General features: G+C 43.7%; 1 long non-coding RNA gene across 1 annotated transcript; it reads left to right on the top strand.

Moving 5' to 3' along the window:
* The first annotated feature begins 15190 nt into the window (after positions 1 to 15190).
* On the top strand, positions 15191 to 20247 carry LOC140713407 (uncharacterized). Its single transcript, XR_012095485.1, has 2 exons — positions 15191 to 15317; positions 19129 to 20247. It is a non-coding gene; the product is annotated as an uncharacterized lncRNA (long non-coding RNA).
* Positions 20248 to 23438: the final 3191 nt, after the last annotated feature.

Genomic DNA, 23438 nt, shown 5'->3' with positions numbered 1-23438 from the left:
TATATTCTAAGGTCCCATGCACACAGCTTTCTAGGATTGAAAATCCTTTCTCATGGATGTAGCCTAAAATAAACCCAGTTAGACTGAAGTCCTCTCTATTTCCTTACTGTGTAAGAACAAAAGAAATGACGTACCCACATTATTTTTCAAAACCTCTTGTGCCAGGAAGTAAGGACTTGCTCAGAGAACAGGGACACACACCATGAAGTACACGGGTCAGCTTGGAGGGAGTGCCACTGGCCGAATCAGAAACAGTTTGTGCATCAAGAAATTAACAAAGAATGGCAGTGATGGCTTACAGAACCAGCTGAACAAAGTGAGAATCCGTAAGTTCATACTGATATAAATCAATCAATCAGGAGCATAAAGTGCTTATCCCTCCAGTTCTGCCGATGTTGACTTTGATCATGTGGTTTGGGTGGTCTCTGCCGGGTTTCTCACTGCAAAGTTACTGCTTTTTTCTTTGTAAAATATTACTACTCTGTAGCAAGATACTTTACATGTGAACATCGTGGTTCTCATCAAACTTTCACTACTGGCATCTACCCATGATTCTTTCCTGAATCACATGCTTGCTATGATGGTTACCACATAGTGATTCGCTTAATCATCATGTCTTCCACATTTGTGATTGACTGGCATTCTGTTCTAAAGCTGAGTCCCCCGCCTCTAAAATTTATTATTTGTTGCTTATTTATATCAGGATGGACTCAGTGACTCTTGATGAAGATTATACAGGTGACACGGTTTGGCTGTGTCCCCACCGAAAATCTCATCTTGAATTGTAATCCCCATAATCCCCACCTGTCAAGGAGTCAAGGGAAACACCAGCTGGAGGAACTTGGATCATGGGAGTGGTTCCCTCATGCTGTTCTCATGAGAGTAGTTGTGTTCTCATGAGATCCGATGGTTGTATAAGTGTTTGCAAGTTCCTCCTGAGTTCATTCTGCTTCCTGCTGCCTTGTGAAGAAAGTGCCTTGCTCCCCCTTTCCCTTCTGCCATGATTGTAAGTTTTCTGAGGCTTCCCCAGCCATGCTGAACTGTGAGTCAATTAAACTTCTTTCCTTTATAAATTACCTAGTCTCAGGCAGTTCTTTATAGCAGTGTAAAAACGGATGCCTAATATGAGTCTTACTAGTTTTCTATGTCTAAAATTATTTTAAAATGAAAAGTTGATGAAAACTGTACACATGTGCACCAGCAAACTGGGGAATGAATCCTTGGCTCCCAGTGGTTTCTCAACTCAAACAGCCCTCGGTTGCCTTTGCTTTCCCTATGATAGCCAGTGCCTTCTCAGGACTCACCAACCTGAGAGTACAAATTGGGTACATAACGGAGCAGTATTTCTCTGCCATAGCCACTAACTGCATCATCGCAAAAATAAAAATAAACAAATAATCAAATAAACACATGCATGTGCACATAGCACACCAGAAATCCTTTGAGGGTCTCTAGCTCAGTAATCAGGTATCCTCATGTGGGCTTCTTATGAGGCCTGCCCTGCCTCTAGCCTGTGGAGCAGTGGGGTCCCTCATACCCACCGTGTTCTCTAGTGCTGAAACTGAGGTGAATCTGAGTCCTTGCTCACACCGATGGGTTTGTTCTTTGCTCCAAGTGCCATCCACCTGCTTAAAGTGGGCCACAGTGTGAAGTCCACTTATGCCTCCCTTATCACCTGAGCATGAAATAAGCCATTTCACACCGCTGTGGTGTAAATGCTGGTGTCACCTTCTCCCACTTTTTTTTTTTTTTAATAACTTTTTTTTTTAGGTTCAGAGGGTACATGTGCATGTTTGTAACGTGGGTAAATTGCATCAGACACATACTCTTGATAGCTTACAAAGATTTTATCACTTAGCTATTCTGCTTCTGTGCCCCTTCTTCCTGGAGCATGAGCAGAGAAGGCCAGGAAGAAGGCTGGGATTCAGAGGATGATCTGAGGGGCCCATACCTCTCATCCCAACAATTACTGGCAACCTTTGGATCAAGCCTAGGCACTTGGATCAAGCCTATGCACTCCCCATAAGTCTCTTCAGTGGTTTGTACTCACAAGTTTCTGAAAACCATGCCTCAGATTTGCCCTAGATTGGAGTTCACCTGACTCTGCATTCAGGTTTCCTAGGAAAGGAACAGTTTATGCCTATTGTCCTACTAATACTAATAATGCCTCGTTTCACTCACAAAAATGTTCCTGTTTGGATGATGTGTTTATTATTTAGCCAGTTGATCTAGAGGGGGTAATGTAACCATACACCCTTTTATATTTTGGTTTCCCCAGAAATTTCAGACCAACTGGATAGGAGGGTGAAACGTAGGAAACTTAGGAGGGTGAAACTTAGGACCGTTCCTAGGGTGAGTGTTTGTGTCTAGGAACAGGGCCGCAAAGCTCTACCCCCATAGTTTTTTTCATGGTTCTGCCTGAAGACAAATTAATCAGGTAAAGTGGAAAAGTGAAGGAGGAAGCCTCAAGAAAAATGTTTATTGATAGGCTAAGGCTTGGGATCTCAGAAAAATTAGAGTGTGATGACTGCGGAGATGGGTGAGCATTTAGCATAAAGCTCCGTGCAGCTTCTCCCGGAACAAGGACACTGTGCAGGCCACAGCAAGTTACCACGGCCATGCTTAGGGGAAAGGGGAGGGGGATGCTAAGGTGCAAACCCGGACAATTCGGCTTCAGTACAGATTGAGGTACGTGCCAGGGCCTAGGAGCAAACCCAGTCTTGTGTGAGCACTAAGGAAGGAGCAGCCGAAGGAACTGGAGGAATCACCACTTGCGGGCCCCGAGCACAGCAGCAGCTCAGCCTGTTGGATGTGAGGGGTGCCACGTGGCAAACAGTTTAGTATGCTTGCCTAGAGTCAGAGCGTGTGAGGCCTTGAAAGTCCAGCCAAGGATAGGGCTCGACAGGTACTGAGTGTGAGCATAAAATGTATAGCACTGTTTGTCACTGGAAGATTGAAAAGTGAATTATGAAAGGGTAGACATGTGCTCCAGGACTTCTCAACAAGGACCCATTTTCATCCTTCCCTTTGAGAAGCCCATTCTGGCTAATGCACTGGGTTTTGAGTATGAACAGGCATGCAGTCACCTGTGGAGGTGGCACCTGGAGCAAATTAGTCCAACAAGGTGGTCACCTCTGCCCCAGGGTTTCCTTCTGTGACGAATGGAGTTGGGGCAAAGAAGCATTTGACTTGGACATTTCTCTTATCTCAGAATAACAAAAAGGCATAACTCAATTTTACCCCAGGTAAACGAACGTATAATCTCTTCCATCTGTGCAGCCCCTGACTGTTCCCGAGGCTGCTCTCCTTCATTTCTAACTCATGGGCAACGAGCACTGGTGTGGAAATCAGCTTTGGGTTCCAGCCTCAATTCAAATGGCTCATTTTGTCACCTTGGAGGTGTCATTTACAGGAAGGGAAACTAATACTTTTGAGAACATACTATATGTTGGCCAGGCTTTTACATCCATTCCTCACCCCACATGTATTAATCAACCTCCATTGTATGTCAGACACTGAGCTAAGTACTGGCCACACAGAGGTTAGTTAAACAGAAATTGAGTCCTCAATATTCATTAAATCCCCCTGGGAGTGGTGGTGTTTACATCCATCAGACAATTAGGAAGACCGAGGCATGACAGGGTATCCAAGTCACACAGGAACATGGTAGTCTAGAGATTTATGAATATACTCATGTCTCGGAGGCAAAGCCTTAAGTTTTCCTCACTTGTAAAAATATGATGATTGGATTGGAGTGCTTGTAATGACCTTCCTATCTCTAGAATTCTATGACACATTTTTTAAATTTCCATGCCGCAACCTCATGTAATGGCTAGGTCAGTTGGTTATCCTTTTAACACCTGGATTCTCAGAAACTGTAGTTGTATATAAATTGTGCTGTTCTCTTTCTATTATATAATATATCATTGGCAGGCTAAAACATAATGGCATCACACTTTCCATGTGATTAACCTTTTGAAAATAAGTTGAGGACAGATCTCACCCCGTCAAGAAAGAGAAATGGAAAGCTTTTGTTTTTTTGTCTTAAAGAATGGTCTTTAGGGATTGAGCAAAGGAATTTAAAAGGTGGGAATCACAGACCTCCTAATATGTAAGTGAAGTAGAATTATTTTTGTCTTGGGTATAATTTTGAAATGCTGGTAAGAACAACTAGGGAAAATGCAGCTAACTAGTGGAAGGTCTTTAAGCAAATCATTGCATATATCACATGCCATTATGGTGAGTTGGTCGAGTAAAATAATGTGAGGCTCTTTGATGGCTTGTGAACCACATCCAATGAGGATCTGGACTGCAGACTTGTTTGGCCTGATTAGAGTCAAAACTAATCATAAACTGCTGAGTACACATGTCTTTAGGAGGAGCATGCACTCTTCTGTGCCCTGTATAGTTCTTCTCCTCCCTTTTGCCGTATATCTAGCGGCCTTACCCATGCCCAGACCCTGGAGATCCATCTGTGAGTACCACCTCGTCATGTCGTGGGAGATCTCCTGGGTTATGGCGGCTCCAGGTTGGGTGCCAAAGAGAGCAGCTGAAGAGTGGGAAGAGAACACAGGGGCTTCACACAAGGCACTCTGGCTCTCGCTGACTCGTCACCTGGTTCCATTGAGTTAATCCTCTGAACCTTGGTTCTATCTGAAAAACTGATCAATAGCCTTGCAGGATTTTGTGAGAATTAGAAATAAGAAATAATGAGAAAAGCCCTAACCTATGACCAACCTAGAGCTACTGTTCTTTAAAGGACAACTGTCATTATGTCTTAGTTCATTGTGGCTGCTATAATAATTTAAAAAACACCCAGAAACTGGGTAACTTAAACACAGTTCTATTTTTCACAGTCCTGGAGACTGGGAAATCCAAGATGAAGACAGATTTGGTGTCTGGTGAGGGCTCGCTTCCTCATAGATGGTGCCTTCTTGCTGTGTCCTGCCGTGGTGGAGGGGGTAACCAAACTTCCTGGAACTTCTTTTATGAGGATATTAATCCCATGCATGAGGGCCCACCCTCATGACTGAATCACCTCCCAAAGGCACCTCTTCACACCATCACCTTGGGGGTTAGGATTTTAACATATGATTTTGAGGTGGGGCACAAACATTTAGGCCATAGTACATGACCGTGTTCTTCTATTCATTTTGCATGTCTTGCACACGTAGAAGTACTTACCACTGTGCTTGGTTCAGGAACTACAAAGAAACAAAACTGTTATTTTATTTTCAGGAAGTGATATGGTTTGACTCTGTGTCCCCAACCACATCTCATCTGGATTTATAATCCTCACATGCTGAGGGAGGGAGGTGATTGGATCATGGGGGAAGTTTCCCCATGCTGTTCTCATGATAGTGAGTTCTCATGAGATCTGATGCTTTTTTAAGTGTTTGGAAGTTCCTCCTTCACTCTTCTATCTCCTGCTGCCATGTGAGGAAGGTGCCTGCTTCCCCTCGCCTTCTGCCATGATTGTAAGTTTCTTGAGGCCTCCCCAGCCATGTGGAACTGTGAATCAATTAAACCTCTTTCCTTTATAAATTACTCAGTCTTGAGTATTTCTTTATGGCAGTGTGGAAAAAGATTAATATAGGAAGCATGTCTTTTAGTGGTCCATCTCCTTGTATTGGTAAATGGGAACAGAAGAGGTTGACTACAGGATATCTCTGATCCTGTCCACATTCTCAGCTCTGTGATTTTTCAAGGGAAGTGCTGCTTCTCCCAGTAATGAAGAGGCATCTTGGTTCATTCCCTGTCCCTTGTCTGGTCAGCATATGCATAATTAGCTCATTTTCTTCTAAGACTCTTTGTTTAAGAGAGTTTGGTAGATTTGCTAACTCAGTTGCTTGTTTATAACCCTTGTCATACAGTCAATTACAGAAGTCTTTGAATGTTACTGAAAATGTGTTTGGCTTAATCAGTTCCGACAGTGGTGGGGACGGATTGAGAATCCATGTGCCCTGTAAAGAAGCTCTCAATGGACTGGGCTCAGGATGGATCTCTTTGCATTATCAGGGTGATTGTGCTGAGCAGTTTCACCTCTCCACAAACCACTCTATCACCTCTACCAGCAAGTTAAGCAGAATTGGCATTTAGAAATTTTGGGAGCCCAGAAAACTTCCTCTAAACTTTAACCACAGCAGCAACCACCATCACCACCACCAAATAATGCAGCCAAGAGCAGAGGATCACAGCAGGTGCTGGAGTCAGATTTCCAGGTTCAAATACCAGTGACACCACCTACTAGGCATGTGACTTGGGCAAATGACTTAACTCCTCTATGCCTCAGTTTCTTTATCTCTAAACCAGCATCAGAGAAAGGATAATAGAACACAGCTCAGGGTGGGGAAGCACTTACATGAGAATACATGTGAGGCACTCCTCCAGCATCTGACACATGGTAAGCATTCAGTGATGTGGGGGAGTCACATTCACTCCCTTGTACCAGGCACAGAGATCATTTCTCTACAGAGATTAGTGCTAACATGGGAGCTAACAAGTACTGACAGTTTATGTCATGCCAGGGTTTCCTCTAAGTGCTGGTGGAAGTTAATTTTAGGTGTCAACTTGGCTGGGTTAAGGAATTCCTAGAACCCTGGTAATGCATTGTTTGTAGGTATGTCTGTGAGGTGTTTCCAGAGGAGATTAACTTGTGAGTCTGAGTGGGCTAGGTGGGGATCATGGAATCAACTGGGGCCCTGGAGAGAACAAAAACAGAGAAAAGGTGAATGTGTCCATCTAACAGTGGGAGCTGTGATACACATTTCCTTGGGCAACAAATTCAAACTCCTGGTCTTGGGACTCCAGGACTTACATCAGTGGCACACACTCAGAGTGGTCTCACACTGAGTTATACCATCAGCTTCTCTAGTCCTGAGCCTTGGTTCTTAGACTGAGCCACAACACCAGCACCCCAAGGTCTCCAGGTTGCAGATAGCCTGCCCTGGGACTTCTCAGCCTTCAAAATTGTGTGAGCCAATTGTTCTAGTAAATCCTCTCTCATATATCTCTCTGTATCCTATTGCTTCTGTCTCTGTGGAGAATCCTGATTAATACAGTGCTCTACCCATATTAACTCATTTTAATCTTCAGAAAAATTCAATAAATTAAAAACATGTTTTTATTTCATAGAAGAGAAATCTGAGGACTAGCAGAGTCTGGACATGAGCCCCAGGTTTATCTTACTACAAAGTGAATGCCTAAGATCACTGCTTTGAGAGTAGCTACTGCTTGTCATTCTGCCCTGGGCCAGTGACCTCATAAAAGAAGCTTGGCTGTTCTTCTGGAAGCTGGGGTGCTGGAGACTGAGAGAGGAAAAGAACACCTTTGCAATCTTTGACAGCAGAGAGACTAAAGCAGAGTTTTGTGATTCTGTATGGTATTTTGACAAATGTGTAAAATGCCCAGAATGTGTAAGCTGCTAAATGAACATCCTGGCCCTGGATATGGAGGTGAGAAAGATGTTTTCTCCCCTTCTCCAGCACCAGCATTCTTTCTGACATGACCCTTCTTCCTCCTTCTCCTCCTCCTCCTTATTATTTTCTCCCTTCTTGTAAATCCACTTCAAGGTCTACTCTACCATTTACCTTTTTCAGGCAGCATGCTTAATAAGAATGCAAATGTTCTAGAACGTCACTACTCAAAAGTGTAGCTCCACAGGCTGGTAGCGTTGGCCTCCCCTGGTAACTTATCAGAAACATGGAATCTTAGGCCCCTCCCCAGTCCTCTGAATCACAACCTGCATTTTAACAAGATCTCTAGGTAATCTGTGTGCACATTAAAGACGAAAAAGGGATGGGCTAGAAGGAATATGAACTTTGGCATCTGAAAGAAACAGACTTGAATCCTAGCTTCTCCATTTATTATCTGTGTTGCCTTGGAAAAATTATATAACCTTTCTGACATTGTTTTCTAATCTATTAATTGAACTTCATAATATCTTGTAAATTGTTTTAAGAATTGGTGAAAATAAGGTTACTACATTTAATCCTCTGTACCTGGTACGGTGTGAAATGTTTAACATCTATATTCTTTCTCATTTCAACCTCACAACAAAGCGATTAAGTATATGCTGACTGTATCTCTTGATGCAAATGAAAAAGTTCAGTTTACCAGCAGAAAGTACCATGCTCAGGGTTGCAAGTCGGTGAGTGATGAAATCAGCACTTGTCAGAGCTTTGGTTCCCCAAAGAGTGGAGGGGATTATTATTATACTAATTCCATCCAGAATGGAGAGATGTCTTGGTATTCACTTTTTTATTTCTTTAATCTCCGTGTGTCTTTCCAGTACCATTCAAATTATTTCACATTCGTTATTTCATTCACCTGGTGTCATGCAAGGTATAGAATGTCATTACTTAGTGTCTATAAAGCAATATCCTTTCTAATGAGTGAAACATGCTTTCCCAAAGCCCATTGGGTTGTGAGCAATATGGCTGTCAGAGATCAAATCAGTTAGTGGCCTCCAAGGGTGTGGTTCTTCCTCTGATAAAATTACCTCCCTCCTCTCCTCCAGGGCAATTGGAAGGGAACTTACTTTGCTCTTCTGAGATCTGACCCCTTCCAACCCGCCTAAAGCCACGGCTACTCCTTTCCCCAGCCAGGTGTCTGTAAGGTGGCAAGATGTTTTTTTTCTCTTGTAGGGCTGTGTCTGAGAAAGACTGTCTCAAGGGAATCCTAAATGGAGCCTTCTCCTTGGCCACATTACATCTCACTCTGGCCCACTTGACCCCTTTTGAGAAGCTTCTGAGAGAGCATCATGACCATTCCTCTCAGCAGCATCTGAGAGGGATCCTGCTCAGAGGATACTAACTTGGTTTTGTTTGTAATTTTATTACAAAGAGTTTTGTCAATGTTTCTAGACCTAGAATGTTTTAAGAATGATTAGGATTAATCAGGTTATAAATCCTTGCCAGGAGTCATGAACAGCATCATCTCATAGTCTCTCTTTAAGGAATAAAAGTGACCCAGACAGATGTTCTGCTAAGGCTGTGCTGAGTGTGTTATGGGTATGGAAATTCTTTGGGTCTGCATGGAGCCATTGATGAATCAGGAGCAGTCAGAGGAGGATTTCGAAAGAACAGGACCTCTGCTGCAAGATCAGAAAGAGGTCTCAGTAGATTCTTACAAAAAGAACATATTGAGGCCAGGATGGTGGCTCACATCTGTAATCCCAGCACTTTGGGAGGCTGAGGCTGGTGGATCACGGGTCAGGAGATCGAGACCATCCTGGCTAACACGGTGAAACCCCGTCTCTACTAAAAATACAAAAAGAAATCAGCTGGGCGTGGTGGCGGGCACCTGTAGTACCAGCAACTCCAGAGGCTGAGGCAGGAGAATGGCGTGAACCGGGGAGGCGGAGCTTGCAGTGAGTGGAAATGGAGCCACTGCACTCCAGCCTGGGAGACAGAGTGAGACTCCGTCTCAAAAAAAAAAAAAAAAAAAAAAAAAAAAAGAAAGAAAAATAACATACTGAAATGAGATGTGACCTCACACTTTAATCTTGATTTCCAAAGGGAGCTCATCTCCCCAAGTCCTTCTCCCTGTCTCTGTGAAGTCCTCTGCACAATGGCCACCAGCAGCTGACAAAGATGAACAATGCCTGCGTGCTTCATCTAGTGTGCTCCTAAGGGATGCAAAAGGAATAGAGGAAGGGGCTGAGGACTGGAGATTGATTTTGACATTGAAATGTGATAGCTGCTATGGGATACATGTGTCCGGCCCTGGGGATAGCCCTCCTATGCAGAGCACCTTGTTTTAATTCACATATGTTTTTCTGTGCTCTCTCAAACTGGTTCCGCAGTTGAGGCTTTTTTTTTTTTTTTTCAATTGTTTTTTTCCGAGACAGAGTCTCGCTCTGTCTCCCAGGCACAAACCGCCAGGACAGAGGAGGAAGCAAAACTTTTGTGTCCTCATTCCCATTCTTTGGCAAAAATAGCAGAATTTCTAGAAGGGGAATCAGTTTTTTGCCAGGCCCTGGTCTTCAGCTAATGTCTGTCCCATTGGGTTACAGTAGAATCATACGGGAAATCATTCACGGGGCCTTGCTCATCTGACTGCTCCGGGAAGGTGAAGTCCCAGGGGTCATCCTCAGACAGACCCCTCACGCTGGGTCTGGGGGGGCTTCGGTCTCCTCTGCTGCTTGTGTACAGGATCCAGAGCTCCTGCCAATATAGTGACAAGCCCTGGTCACCTGCCTCAGCCTCCCTTCTCTCATGGTGTGTGATGCTTTGGGGTGTCCATGTTCTTTCCTGCTAGAGACCCTTGTCAGGGTCTCCTCTTCTATCAAATGCTTCTAATAACATCCAACTGGAAAATAGAAAGATCAGAGTCTGTCTCCATCCTTTATATCCTCAGGCTCCTTCACTCACTTGGAATTGCATCGGCTCCTGGGAGGCCAGCTGTGCAGATTCAGGGAGCACTGTGCAGGGAGTGTTCCTGTGTTCTGGCGGATTCCTAGTGCCCCACCCCAGCACAAGGCCCATTGGTTCAAATAAAAGCAATTTTCAAGAGATTTTCTGGAATTATGAAGACCTGATAAAGATTACATGCTGTCATCAGAGAGTTTCTTGCAGAAAAAGAAGGACCCATTTTTCAGTCAACAAGCTACATAAACCAATAAAAGTGTTCAATGAATGTTTGTGGAGTGCTTCATCATTTACTTTGCATGCATGGATACTAGACTTGCTCCAGCTGCAGTCTCCTCGCCTTCCCTGTGTTCCATATAAGAGCCTTGTCTTGGCCAGAACAATGAGGCAGGGACCTGACCCCTGTCCACACCTCCTCTGCCTTGGGCCGGGTGCCCAGAGTTCCTGCAGGCAGCATCTCATGCATCATCAGAACGACCCTGGATTGATTTCCTGGGGCTTCTATTGCGAAACATCACAAGAGTGTGCCTGAAACAACAGAAAGCTCTTGTCTCACAGTTCTGGGGGTTGGAATTCCAAGATCAAGGTGTCAGCAGGGTTGGTTCCCTCTGAGGGCTATGAGTGAAAATTGGTTCCGGGGCTTTCTCCTGGCTTCTCATGGCTTTCTGGAAATCTTTGGTCATTTTTCGACTTGTGGACTCATCTCTTTGATCTCTCCCTTCGTCTTCACATCGTGTTCTCCTTGTATGGGTGTCTGTGTCCAGAGTCCCCATTTTTAGGAGGTCACCATCTCTATTGAATTAGAGACCTACTCTGTTTCACTATAACCTCATTTTAACTAATTACATCTGCAATGCACTTGTTTCCAAATAATTCACAGTCTGAGGTCCTGGGGGACTTCAATATATGAATAGGATTTCAACATGTGAATTTTGGGGGAAAAGAATTCATCCTCAACAAACTTTATGTAGCAGACTTTGCTACCTACACTTTAAAGAGGATGACAATGTCGTGAGAAAATTAATAATTTACTATGGCCACCTAGCTCAGAAGTCTGAATTCAAAACCAAAACTTTGTCTAGTAAACGTTGCTACTTCTGAACAGAGAGCAACCAGACTCCCTGATGTTGATGTTCAAGTCAGCTTTGAGGGTTTGCTGTGGACACAGGCTCACAGGAGCCTGGGGTGAGTAAGTTCTGATGTCTGTGGCCCGCCTTTCTCCCTCGGGCTTGTCTCTCATTCATGTGAACACACTCATTTATTAGCCGTCTTTGCTCCAATAAAGACAAAGCTAAAATGTGTATTCCAGATAGCTGATTTCAGGGGTTTTTCGTTTTCTGCCAAATTCAATTCTGGTGAAATCTCTCCTGCATTTTCTTAGCAGGGAGGTAAGGGGCCCACTTAGATGCTTTTTGTGGGCTGCATTTTTAAATGAATGCAGCTGGTTATTTTGATTAAATGCATATTGAAATCCACTTGTAACTAGTCAACCAAGACAATGAAAGGGCCTCAATGCACCATTAAGATTGTTTTCTAAATTTTTTCAAGTTAAACAATTTAATAGGATATTATTATGCTCTGATATCGCCTAGAAATGGGGACTGAACCCCAGGACCAGTGACATGTGCTGGCCCATGGGCGACAGCCCTGTCCAATGTAGGAGGTCTGGGCCAAAAGTCCTGCTTTTTCTAAGATGGAAATAACTGCTGAAAGAGATTTCAGGGCTATACTTGACGTGTATCAGGTGCTTAGTGAATTATAAATGGAATCATCAACATGGTTTTGCACAATTCAAAGCAGTTCTGGAGCTGGGGCTGAGGCTTCTCCATCAACTCAGCAACAGATGTGAAGTGTCCACGTTCTCGAATGTCTGCTCATTTCTGTGGATTCTCAAAGCGATCCTTTTCCTTGAGATCATGTTATTTGGATGCTGCAACAGACATTCCTGGGTAGCATACACAAATCCCCACTTGCCCTGATTGATTCTGGGCTGTGACTTTATGTCAGCTCTAGGGTGGAGAGTGAAAAGTGTCCAGTGTTCACTCAGTTGATGAGCGTATCGACATATCCACCGTCAACTAGGTGCGGAAATCACAGACATCAAAGGCCTTGCTCACAGTGTGGACTGGGAGATAGACAGACAAGTGTGTGTAACCCAGCTTGAGGACCTCCCTGAGAACTACAGTCCATGGAGGAACATCATGCCCAAATAGGAGACAGGGAAGGTCAGAGAGGAGTTCCTGGGAGAGAACCCTGGAATTGAGAGTTGGAGAAAAGTAAGGGTTAAGCAGAAGGATGCCCAGAGGGCATTGTAAGCGCAAAGAATGAACTATAAAGTCTTTGACGAGTGAGCACAGAGGGTGCTGTGTTTAGAGAACCACAATGAGCTCCATATGGATAGAGTATATACAAGACAGCAAAGGAGAAGTTTACAAAGCTTTTACAGTCTTGACAGAGAAAATAAAACAAAATGTCTTCAAGCTCAGGGGCTCATATTTACCCACCTGCAGTCATAAAATCTCATCTTTTCTTGGGGACAACCAGGACCAGAGTAGTTAGGCAATTTGGCTTCCAAAAAGATGGAGATTTGTGCCAGAATGATCTCTGGGCTCCCCATCTTCCCTCGAAGGGCTCTTCTTTGTAAATCAGAAAGTGCTCTATGCAGGAAGATGGAAGAATGAGTTACTATTCCTGAAGACTGGTAAAAATATATATCTAATTTTAGAATTTAAAGTTTTTTACCTTGAGAGTTACCCGGTCAGACGACCCATCCAATACACGATTAGCAGAGTCATTTTTTGCCTTTGCAATCCAATGTCACCAAAGGCATTGACTATCTGTCACATGCCAAGCAGTTCCAGAGCTGCCCTGGGGTCCCTGGGTTTTCTGATCCACATTTGATTACCTAGCCATCACATCTAGATTAACCCAACCCCTTTAGGCTGATCATGCTCCCTAATACCTATTTATTTAAGCTTCCTTAAACTTTTTCAGCATTGTATATTTCTTAGTATGTCAATTCAAGTGAGAGATATCTTCTCGAAAATCATATAAGCTTCAGGAGGTTTGTATACTACTCTCTGCAGTACTTGAGGCCATGCTTGTCTGGGACCTCAAGGGTGCCCCAAAATGAATAAATGAAGTACTCCTGATGTGTTGAGCTTTCTTCTTCAAAATTCTAGAATCCTGCCTGTTTAAAACTAATGAGAGCTTTTATTTATAAAGCAAATGAATGTAGGACACTCTGCTTTAACACTTGACTGATATTATTTTACTTAATGTTTGTGAGTATCCAGGCAGGTAGCTTTGTGGTTAACGGCATAACTTCTAGAGTCACAGCGATTGGCTCGAATTCCTGCTCTGCTATTTGATAGCTGTGTGTCCTTGGATTAGAAATCGGAAGTGTTTTCTTGCATTGACATGAGACAAAAAGTGCTTCCTAAAAGGCCACAGTTGTTGCTCTTTAGGAGAATGCAAAACTGATCTATTCTGTTAGACATGCCAGCAATTATTTGAAGAGACCTCTTATGTTCCCCAAATATTCCAGAGTTAAGGTCCTTTATATTGTCCTCACATAGTATAGTTTTGTAATCTTTCTCTAACCTCTATCAGGGCCTCAGGTGTCTATACTATCCTGATCAGAGGCAGGCTGTCTGTTTCCTTGCTGTGTTATTCTGTGCCTGGAGACTAGACGTTATGCCTTCCTATCCCTGCATGATGTTGGAATTACCGGAACTCAGGAGTCTGATTCTCTGACTCAGTTACCTATAAGTGTGTCAATGCTACTCAAATAACTGAAGCATTCTGGGTATCATTTCCTCACCTGTAAAAGGGGAAACTGAGGCTGCAGTTCTGAGGTGCAGAGGCTGAGATGCTAGGGTTGCTCACAACCCCCTTCCAGGTGGTCCATTTCCTAGGCCACTTGTAGCATGGCAGTTGACTTCTTCAAGGTCACCAGGGCTTGCGGTGTTCTATATAAGGACTACATCTCTGTAGCAGGTGGATGGACACATTCAGCTTCCATTACATGCTGCTGGGCCTATGCTCCACTCTGGACTGCACTCTGGAAACTTCAGGAGGCTCGCACCTTTAAGAAAGCCCACAGTGAGTACCTTCTACGTGACCCTGCATGGGAGGCAACTGGTGTTGACATGGAACTTTGAAGTCCACCCCTCCTTCGTGGGGAGACAGGCACACTGGAAACCTCTTGGATGTTGGGGTTAGGCAAACCCCAAGCTAATTATGTGAACCTGGGGAAATTACCTAGCCTCTCTGAGCCTGAGAATTAAGTGCAGAATACTTGTTTGTTGAGTGAAGAAATGGCACTGGATTGGTGCCCATGGAGATATCAGGGTGCAGCCTAATGATTCCAGGTGGAGGGCAGGTGAACAACAAGCTGTGAAAGTTGGGAATCACAGAATATTGCAAGAAATCATGTTCAGAAGGTCAGGACTGGAGCTTTTGGCATTTCAAATACCAGAATAAAGGATTCTGGCTCTTTTTTTGTAATTCAAAGTTCACAAAAGTATGTTTATTATAACACAAGATCAAAGAAATATTGATAGAAAGATGTCAACAAGTTTATAGAAGCAGTTGAAAAACACTGGGTTAAATAACTTCTAATTGTTTGCTTTACTGCATAGTTGCTTAGCATCATCCTACATCTTTAAATATGCATGTTGTAATCTCTAAAGCAAGGAGATATGTTTTACAACCATCCCAAACCGATTTGACCACTAATTTTTTTTTTTTTTTTTTCAGAGAGAATGTCCTGGGGCTGGCAACAGGGAACCAATGTTATTTAATGGAAAGACTTTCAAGAACTTTGAGCAAGAGGATGTTTAGCGAGGATATGCTTTCCTGGAAACAATATCTATTGACTCTCCCTCTGTTCTTTAAAACCACAGAGAACTAGCCCACCCTCTTCTCTACTGGGTGATCCGTTAGGTCCGTGAAGACTGCTATTGTTTCCAGCTTCCGTGTTTTTCATCCATGCTAAATGTCTCCAGATCTATAAGCTGTCTCTCAAATGTTAGCGTGGTTACCTTTCCCTTACCATCTGGTGGTCAGAACTGGATTTGAATTCTAGGTGCATTTTGGCATAAGCAAGAAAGAATGAACCCAATTTTCTTACATATAAAGTGAGCTGGGCAAGTGGGGTTGGTTTCCTTTTCCTTTAGTCTTAATTATGTCACTTAATTGTAAAAACCTTACCTGTCTTCCAAACACGGTCAGTCATGAAATCTGGACCTTTCTTCCTAGGACAGAAACAGTACACTGATTTCTTTTCTTGAAAGCTTAACAGCCTGGAATATTTTAGGCACAAGGACATGAAGGGCTGGGGGAGGAAGGCAAATGAATTTTGTGCTTTATACCAAAGCCAGGCTTTTTCTGGTTTTACTAATGGAAGGTGATTATAGAACATTTTAATGTCAGAAAGCTTTGAAAGCCATTATGCTTCTCCGCAGATCTTAAAACTCTCCTACTTAACAACTAGTGCCTTGGAAAAGCCAGTGTGCATGTTCTCTCTCTCTCTCTCATACACACACACGTACACAAACACACTCTGAATATAAAACTAAGAAGCTGATTCTGCTATTATTTGTCATGCCTACAACAACCCCTCTGTGTTGTCGGAGGCACCGAGCACGTGGTGCGTTCTTTAGCAGTACTTAGACACGCTGACATAAAATACAAAGATGATCCAATTACACTTGCTGCAACTGCATCTCATTCTGCTAATGCTTACAAATTAAGGGTGTCTGTCACTGCCTACATGAGCCTGTACAGAGAGCATCTCCAATCTCATGAATTTTCGAGTATGCTCCACAGAAATGCAGAAACCAATTCAACAGCAAGGAGTTGACACACAGCTCATAATCCCTGTCTAGTCAGTATGAAAATCTGTCTGTGCAAGGAATGCAAAACGTAGTCACCCGTGGAGTCATGGGATATCAGCAGTGTTATTTTACCAGATCAGAGGTAGTGCTTTACTGACATGAAGTACTTAAAGTGGAATTGCTTTTCTGGGTTGAAACATGTGTGTGTGCTCAGCTAATTTCAATCAGCACCGTTTAGTTGTTGTGCTTTGCTTTTCGAAACTTTCTGAAGCCAGTTACCTTCTCAATTGCTTCCATGATCTCTCTTTTAACAGGCAGGCTTCAGAGAATCATGGGTTCTGATTTTGGAGACAGGAGTTGGGAGCAGTGTTATTATAGCTTGTCCGTGAGCTCAGGACCCTGAATTACTCTACTTGTACGCCCAGCGTGGGGGCCTCCTCCACCTGCTTGAGTACCGGCTCCTGAGTCCTTCATCAGTTGACTATCTGGGTTGGAAATGTTTCAGTGATCTGAAAACATCCATTCAGTCTTATCTAATATATCCTTTCTTCTTTGGGCTAAATGTTAACATATCTTTTGTTCATTCTTCAAATACTGCCCAGTTTCCAGGGCTTTCTTCTGCACAAATGAGTCAAAAGCTCTGCTGCATCCAACAGTGAGAGAGCGGGTGTCATCCTCATTCAGAATACCCAAACTCTCTTACTGTGGCTTAAGGGGCTATAACCTTCTGACCCACTCTTCATACCGTAAACTCATGCAGACTATGAAGCCAACTAATGCTAACCATCCTTCCGGGTTGTTTTTAAAGCAATTTCTATTAAACCTATTTGCTCCACCTTTAGGCAGTTGCCTTCTGAATTCAGGTTCATACCATTACATTTCCTCCTGCTTCAATGTTATTTTCAGCCTGTCTTTCAGGCCTGTCCAGACTTTTGTGGATGCTATTACTGAGTTTCCATGCGCTCAAGGTTCCTCCCACAGATGAGTCATGCCCAAATTAGACAAGTGTGCTTTCTACATCTTCCACTACAATTTCTGAGAAATGGACAGGCTTCTACTGACGTTAGTGAGTGGCATAAGCCTGAATGAAATAGATTATGACTCTTGACTAGCTGAATATGCAATAAAAGCATAGAACACAAAATGCTTTTCCAACATAGATGCTAGAAATGAGACTAAAGCTAAAATTTCCAGCCCTACACCGCATGTGGCCTCCAGAACTCTACATTTAGTTGCCCAGATATTAGCACACATGGCTGTGATGGAGCTAGGAGGTGGGTGCTTCAGTCTGCCCACTTTTTATCTTGTGTCCCACTATCTAACTTGTTTTGGGCAAGTCAGTTTTTTTGAGCCTACTTTTCCTCCTCTATGGTGTGTGGGTAATAACACCAGTCTGACTTACCTGAAAGTTGTGTGAATGAAAAGCATAATCTGTATGTCAACCCTGAAGATAAATGTATGTCAGAAACTATTATAAAGAGATCATCATTAGTTTCCTTTCATCTCATGATGTAGAAACATTTAGATGTTGGAATCCTTCCACATACTTGTCTAAGAAAATCTCTGGCCCTTCCTTCCTTCCTTCCTTCCTTCCTTCCTTCCTTCCTTCCTTCCTTCCTTCCTTCCTTCCTTCCTTCCTTCCTTCCCTCCTTCCTTTTAGATGGAGTCTTGTTCTTGAAGCCCAGGTTGGAGTTCAATGGTGCCATCTGGGCTCATTGCAACCACCGCCTCCTGGGTTCAAGCAGTTCTCCTGCCTCAGTCTCCTGAGTATCTGGGATTACAGGCACCCGTAACCACGCCTGGCTAGTTTTTAAAATATTTTTAGTAGAGACAGGGTTTCACCATGTTGACCAAGCTAGTCTCAAACTCCTGACCTCAGGTAATGTACCCGCCTTGGCCTCACTAAGTGCTGGGATTACAGGCATGGGCCACCGTGTCTGGCCTGGTTTTTCTATTTGTTTATTTTTGTGCTGGTTTTTCTATTTTTGGTGTTTATGGATCATGGACTTTGAAAAACTTCTTGGTTTAGCAAATTAGTGTCCTTAGATTTCTGCTGTAGGCAATGAGCCAATTGGCCAGAAAATATCCAATTATGCCCTGCAGGTTCAAGGTGGATGGGGACTTCCACTGTTGTTCAGAGAAACCACTGAGTGGGTAAAATCCCAAACAGCTAAATCAAATGGGGATTCTGTACACGTGGGAGTGTCAGCTCTGGACAAATTAGGTTGCACTTGATTGTAAGAAGCCAGGCGTTATTAAAATAGAATATAAACATTGACAGAAACGGACTGCTTCTAATCCCCACTGCCATTGGCCAGGGAGGCCTCTCTTCAGGTTTTCTGAATAGAACAAAATAAGAAGCCCATGTTACCGCGGGAAGGGCACTGTGATTAAGAGTCTTTCATGAGCTTCCATGAACGTCTAGGGCTTGGAAACTTCGTTTTCAAAATAAGGCTGTTGGATTAGATGATTTTCCCAACCCCTAACCCTCTGTGTTAATGAATGGGACTGACTCTATAATCATGTTCCTTGGACATTTCTGTGGAAACACTGAGCCATCATCAGGGAGGCCTTCATTCTGATGAAACAAAGCCAGTTGTGTCCATATGAGAACATTGGCCAGGGTGGGGAGATGGAGGCTGTGTTCAGGCCAGTCCACGCTGGGTCACCCATGTGGCCTACTGCTTAGCAATTCCTAATCACCATCTTCCCTTCTCAGCCTCTTTTTTCGTGCTAAGAGGTATAAATGAAATGATGATGATAAAAGTTTGAGCTCTTTTCGTGGAATTCTTGTGATACGGATATGTGCTGCATGTTCATTATCTCATTGGTCTTCACCATGATAACTGGGGGGTAAGAATTATCAGCAGTTCACAGGTTAGGGACTTGAGACTGACAGTTTGGCTTCCCTGTTCCAGGTGGCAAAGTCTATGGGGTATTCACCTACCTGCTGCATGAAGGCAACTTGGAGGGACTGTGGTGGATTATCTGCAAAGATGGCCAAAATTCTGTCATCCCTACAGGTATATACAAGGTAAGAACACCTTTGACCAGTGGAATGTGATGAAAATGCTGCCCAGCCAATTCTAGACAGGGCCTTAAGAGGTCTAGATGCTTCCACATTTGCTTTCTTGGGAGCTCTGAGTTATCATGTGAGAACCACCAGTCTCCCCCACCTGCACCCTAAGCTCATTACCCACAAGGCTGTGCAAACTAATAAGTCATTGTTGTTAGGACACAAAGTTCGGTAGTGGTTTGTTGTGTAGTCATGGATAAGCGAAGCAGGGATCTCAGCATCTTTTCTTCTCTGAACTAATGTTTAAAGTCAGGATGTAACATATTGTCTCCATGTGACTTTGTTGAACTAAATAAAGAATGCTAATACCAGATGCAGACACTGCCACTTCTGCTCTCTAAGACTAGGCATTGCTCCTCTCTGATCAGAAGAGTCAATCCTGGTGAGTTTAATTTGAGCCTCAGAATCCTACTCAACAAAAGTTCCAGAGAGAAGAGATTAGCAATGCCAGTACCTCAGAGATGGTACTGGGTGTGGAATCTGTCCTCCCTTGACTAGGTGATCTCTAAGTTCCTTTACAATTTTAACATTTTCTGTTCTGATTTATCTTTCGGTGTTGTGCAGGTGTCAGGAGAAAAGAATAATGCCAACGTGTCTCTTTAATTCCTTTATCATTAAGTCATACCCTTTCCCAACTCCCAATCCAGTTTTCTTATGGCAATACCTTGGTTTTTGCTTTGTGAAGATGCCAGAGTCAGTCAAAACTAAGCTCACTGTCCTTGCTAATATTCTGCCCCAGAGGAGAACTAAAGCTCAGCTATTCACCCCTACAGAAAGCCTGAATTTTGTAAATGTTCTGCTTAGAATGAGGAAGAAAGATGAAGAACGAGGAGGATGAAGGGAGGAATGAAAGAGAGGTAAAGCCAACGAGCAGAGCAGACCTACATTTGCAGCATCTCCAAGTTTCTGCAACAGCTTTATGTTGTTGTTATGTTTTGTTTTAATAAAAGTAAATACCATTTTTTTCTTTACTGTTATATTCTTTCCATAAGAGCTCAGCTAAAGACAGATAATGCTGGAGTCAGCTTTTTCTAAGAATTAGTCTCTTCAAACTGGCCATAAAGATTTGATAGAAGTCATGGGTTTTAATTGAATTTCTCCTAACGGTCTCCCAGGGACGGAAATATGACTGATACAGGCTGACTTTCCCTCTCCCCTTGGTGAAGCTGTATTGCCTCCCACAGAACAGACCGTTCTTTATGTTCTAACCGGGCTTTTCGTAACTCCACTGGAGAGCTGTGCAAACCCTAGACTTGGCAAAGGCTTTTTTGTTTTCTGAAGCCAGACCAATTCTGGACCCAGTTCCTGCTTTCTAGGAAGAAATAGCACATGCATCTAGCCTCTTCCCTGATGAAAAAATACCTCACTCCTTTTTAGACAACTTCTCGTATTGATAATTTTATAGAAATACACTGTATGAGTGAAAGTCAGCATTTCCATTACACAGCAGCCTGCTAGAGCTGCTTCCAAGGGGCAGAGAGTCCTGTCGGCTGTTTGTCTGAGGTGATCTTCCTCTCTTAATCTGTCAGTCTAGACCTTGACAATGTTCCCCAAATACCGGCTCAAGCCCTTCCTTCTCCCAATAACTTTTCCATGGTCTCTGGACCTCCTTAGTCTGCAGTGCCGCTCCTCCTGAGTTCCTGCACCACCTGCCTTCGACACCTAATCTGTGTTGTAAGTATGAGTTTTCCTGTGGCTTCTTTTTCTCAAGACAGTCTGGGTGTGGGGAGCTGTCTCTGCAGCATCTTTTGAATACAGATGCCATTTCTCACTTTTCTTTTCTCTGTACCCGCTGTAGTCCATTACAAATGCTGGGCAAATGATAAATTCATGCTAAAAAGGATGACGATCAAGGTAGGGACAAGCTGCGTGGATGAGGGAAGAGGTGCCACCCACACTGGGCACCACAGTCACTTTCCCGCTCTGGATCTAGGTTTCCATCTTGTTTTTTTTTTTTTTTTTTTCCTTGTACTTATTTATTTATTGCTCAGATGACTTGATCTTTATGGGCTGTATGACTCTGTCCTCTCATAGGGTTCAGCCTTGGAAACAGGATGATGTCATTAGAGTCCATCAGCCCACAGCCCTCCTTGGGTGGCGCTCTTTTTGGGGGGCTCTGCTCTCACTTGCTGCCTGTGCTGTGGACACATGTACACTGCCCACTTGCACAGATAGTGTGTCTTTCTGCAACCTCCCTGTTCTCATGCTTCCCCAAGACTGGATTCTGGGGCGGGGATGAGCCACGCCCCCCAACTGGCTCTGACCTCCCCTGCGCCAGCTCTGCATGCCAGAAAGTCGTGGTTCTGCTGCCAGATGCTTCTCTTCCTTTCTTTAGGTTGCTGCATGGCATACTAAAAATTATGGCTATAGGATACGTGCAACTGTTCAGTGACAAAGACCTGTGCAGCATCGACAGTACCGCCTAATGAGGTTTCACCATAACTAAGTATCACAACCAGTTTACAGACCAGAAAACTGAGACACAGGAAGGGTTGGTGACTTGAGCAAGGTGCATCAGCTGGTAAGTGCAGAGCTGCAAATTTGCCTGGCTCCCAAGCTCACATGGTTGCTAAGACATATGCCAAGTCTTTTCCCACTGCATTTTTAAACCCCTGGGAAGCATAAGACACTATCTCAGATCTGGGTCGGAGAAAGGCGTGGAAGTTCAAGATGTGTACTCGGCTCTTCCAAAAACAACCCGAGAGCTCAATTCTCTTCTTTCCCCATGCAGCTGCTTCCCAGCACAACTGTCCATCTGTGTTCTATTGTTACATGTTTATTTCTTCCTTGTGAGCTTCTACAGTTCCTGCCTTTTATGGGATGTTCTTACTCTGGAAATGCAGAATGGATTTACAGGGCTGGCAGAAGTGTGCTGTTGGTCATTTTCCCAGTGTTGTCATTATGAGGTGCATGGGACCAGCCAACAATTGGATTTTATGATCAGTTACTACCAGGATGAATTGCTAATAGACATATCATTAGAAACCAAAGGGAGATATTTCATAGCAACTGTTTCTTGTCTTTGCTTTTCTCCTTTTTTGAACTTGACATAGGCCATGTGAGAGTTGGCTTAGGCCAACGTGCTTAGGGGGTCTGTTGTGTACAAAGTGCTTTCTCTGGAGTCTCCCTCTAAGGGTCAGGAGTCAGCAGTGACCACTGGAGGATGCTAGACGCTGGATGGTAGATCATGTATACTGCATCTCACCACTGCAGGCACAACACGGGCTTAACAGATACAGTTGGTTCAAATTCTGCATCTCCTCTTTACAGATTTTGTGGTGCTAGGCAAGTCTACTACTTTTGCAAATTCTCAGTATTCACATCTCTACAATGGAAACAACACTACTAATCTCAAACATTTTGTTGAGAAGATTAAACCAGACAGTGTGGTTTCTGCGAGGCAGAAACCAAAGAAAGAAACCCTGGTGTCTGCTGCTCAAAGTGATCAAAATGGGGGTGTAGCAAGCCCCTGCTTTACACAGTGAGAGGGAGCACAGCAATCCCCAGAGCATGTTGTGGTCAGCCAGCAGTGGGCAGGTGAAAAGCAGGAAAGGGGAACAGGAGTTCACATGTTAGCAGCCAGCATTTGGGAAGCCTGGCTGGAAGAGATGGAGTCCCAGAGAGGGGATGGCCATTTAGGAATAGGAGCCTGAGATGAAGCAAAGGGGGATCAGCTTTTTCAACAACAAGAGTCCTGATGAGATGAGGGGCTTAGTCATGGAATAGGTTGGAGCTGCCCAGACGGCTGCATAGAAAACTCTCTCAACACCTAGGCACATGGCCTATCGCAAAGACTGTAGATTCTCTCTCATTGTTGGGGAAATTCCTTTTGCTGTCCTTGCAGGTGGATGACAATGAAAGCAGCTGTATTAGTTCATTCTCACACTGCTAATAAAGACATACTTGAGACTGGGTAATTTATAAATGAAAAAGGTTTGATTGACTCACAGTTCAGCATGGCTGGGGAGGTCTCAGGAAACTTACGGTCATGGTGGACTGCTGGACATGGTGGACACGGTGCACATGGCAGCAGGGAGAAGAAGAATGAGAGCTGAGCAAAGCGGGAAACCCCTTATAAAACCATCATATCTTGTGAGAACTTATCACAAGAACAGGACAGTGGAAACTGCCCCCGTGATTCAATTATCTCCA

The sequence above is a fragment of the Chlorocebus sabaeus genome, chromosome 14 (genome assembly GCF_047675955.1).
Source record: "Chlorocebus sabaeus isolate Y175 chromosome 14, mChlSab1.0.hap1, whole genome shotgun sequence".
Lineage (NCBI taxonomy): Eukaryota > Metazoa > Chordata > Mammalia > Primates > Cercopithecidae > Chlorocebus > Chlorocebus sabaeus.
Note: the sequence above shows the minus strand (reverse complement) of the source record. Positions and strands in the feature narration are given on the sequence as shown.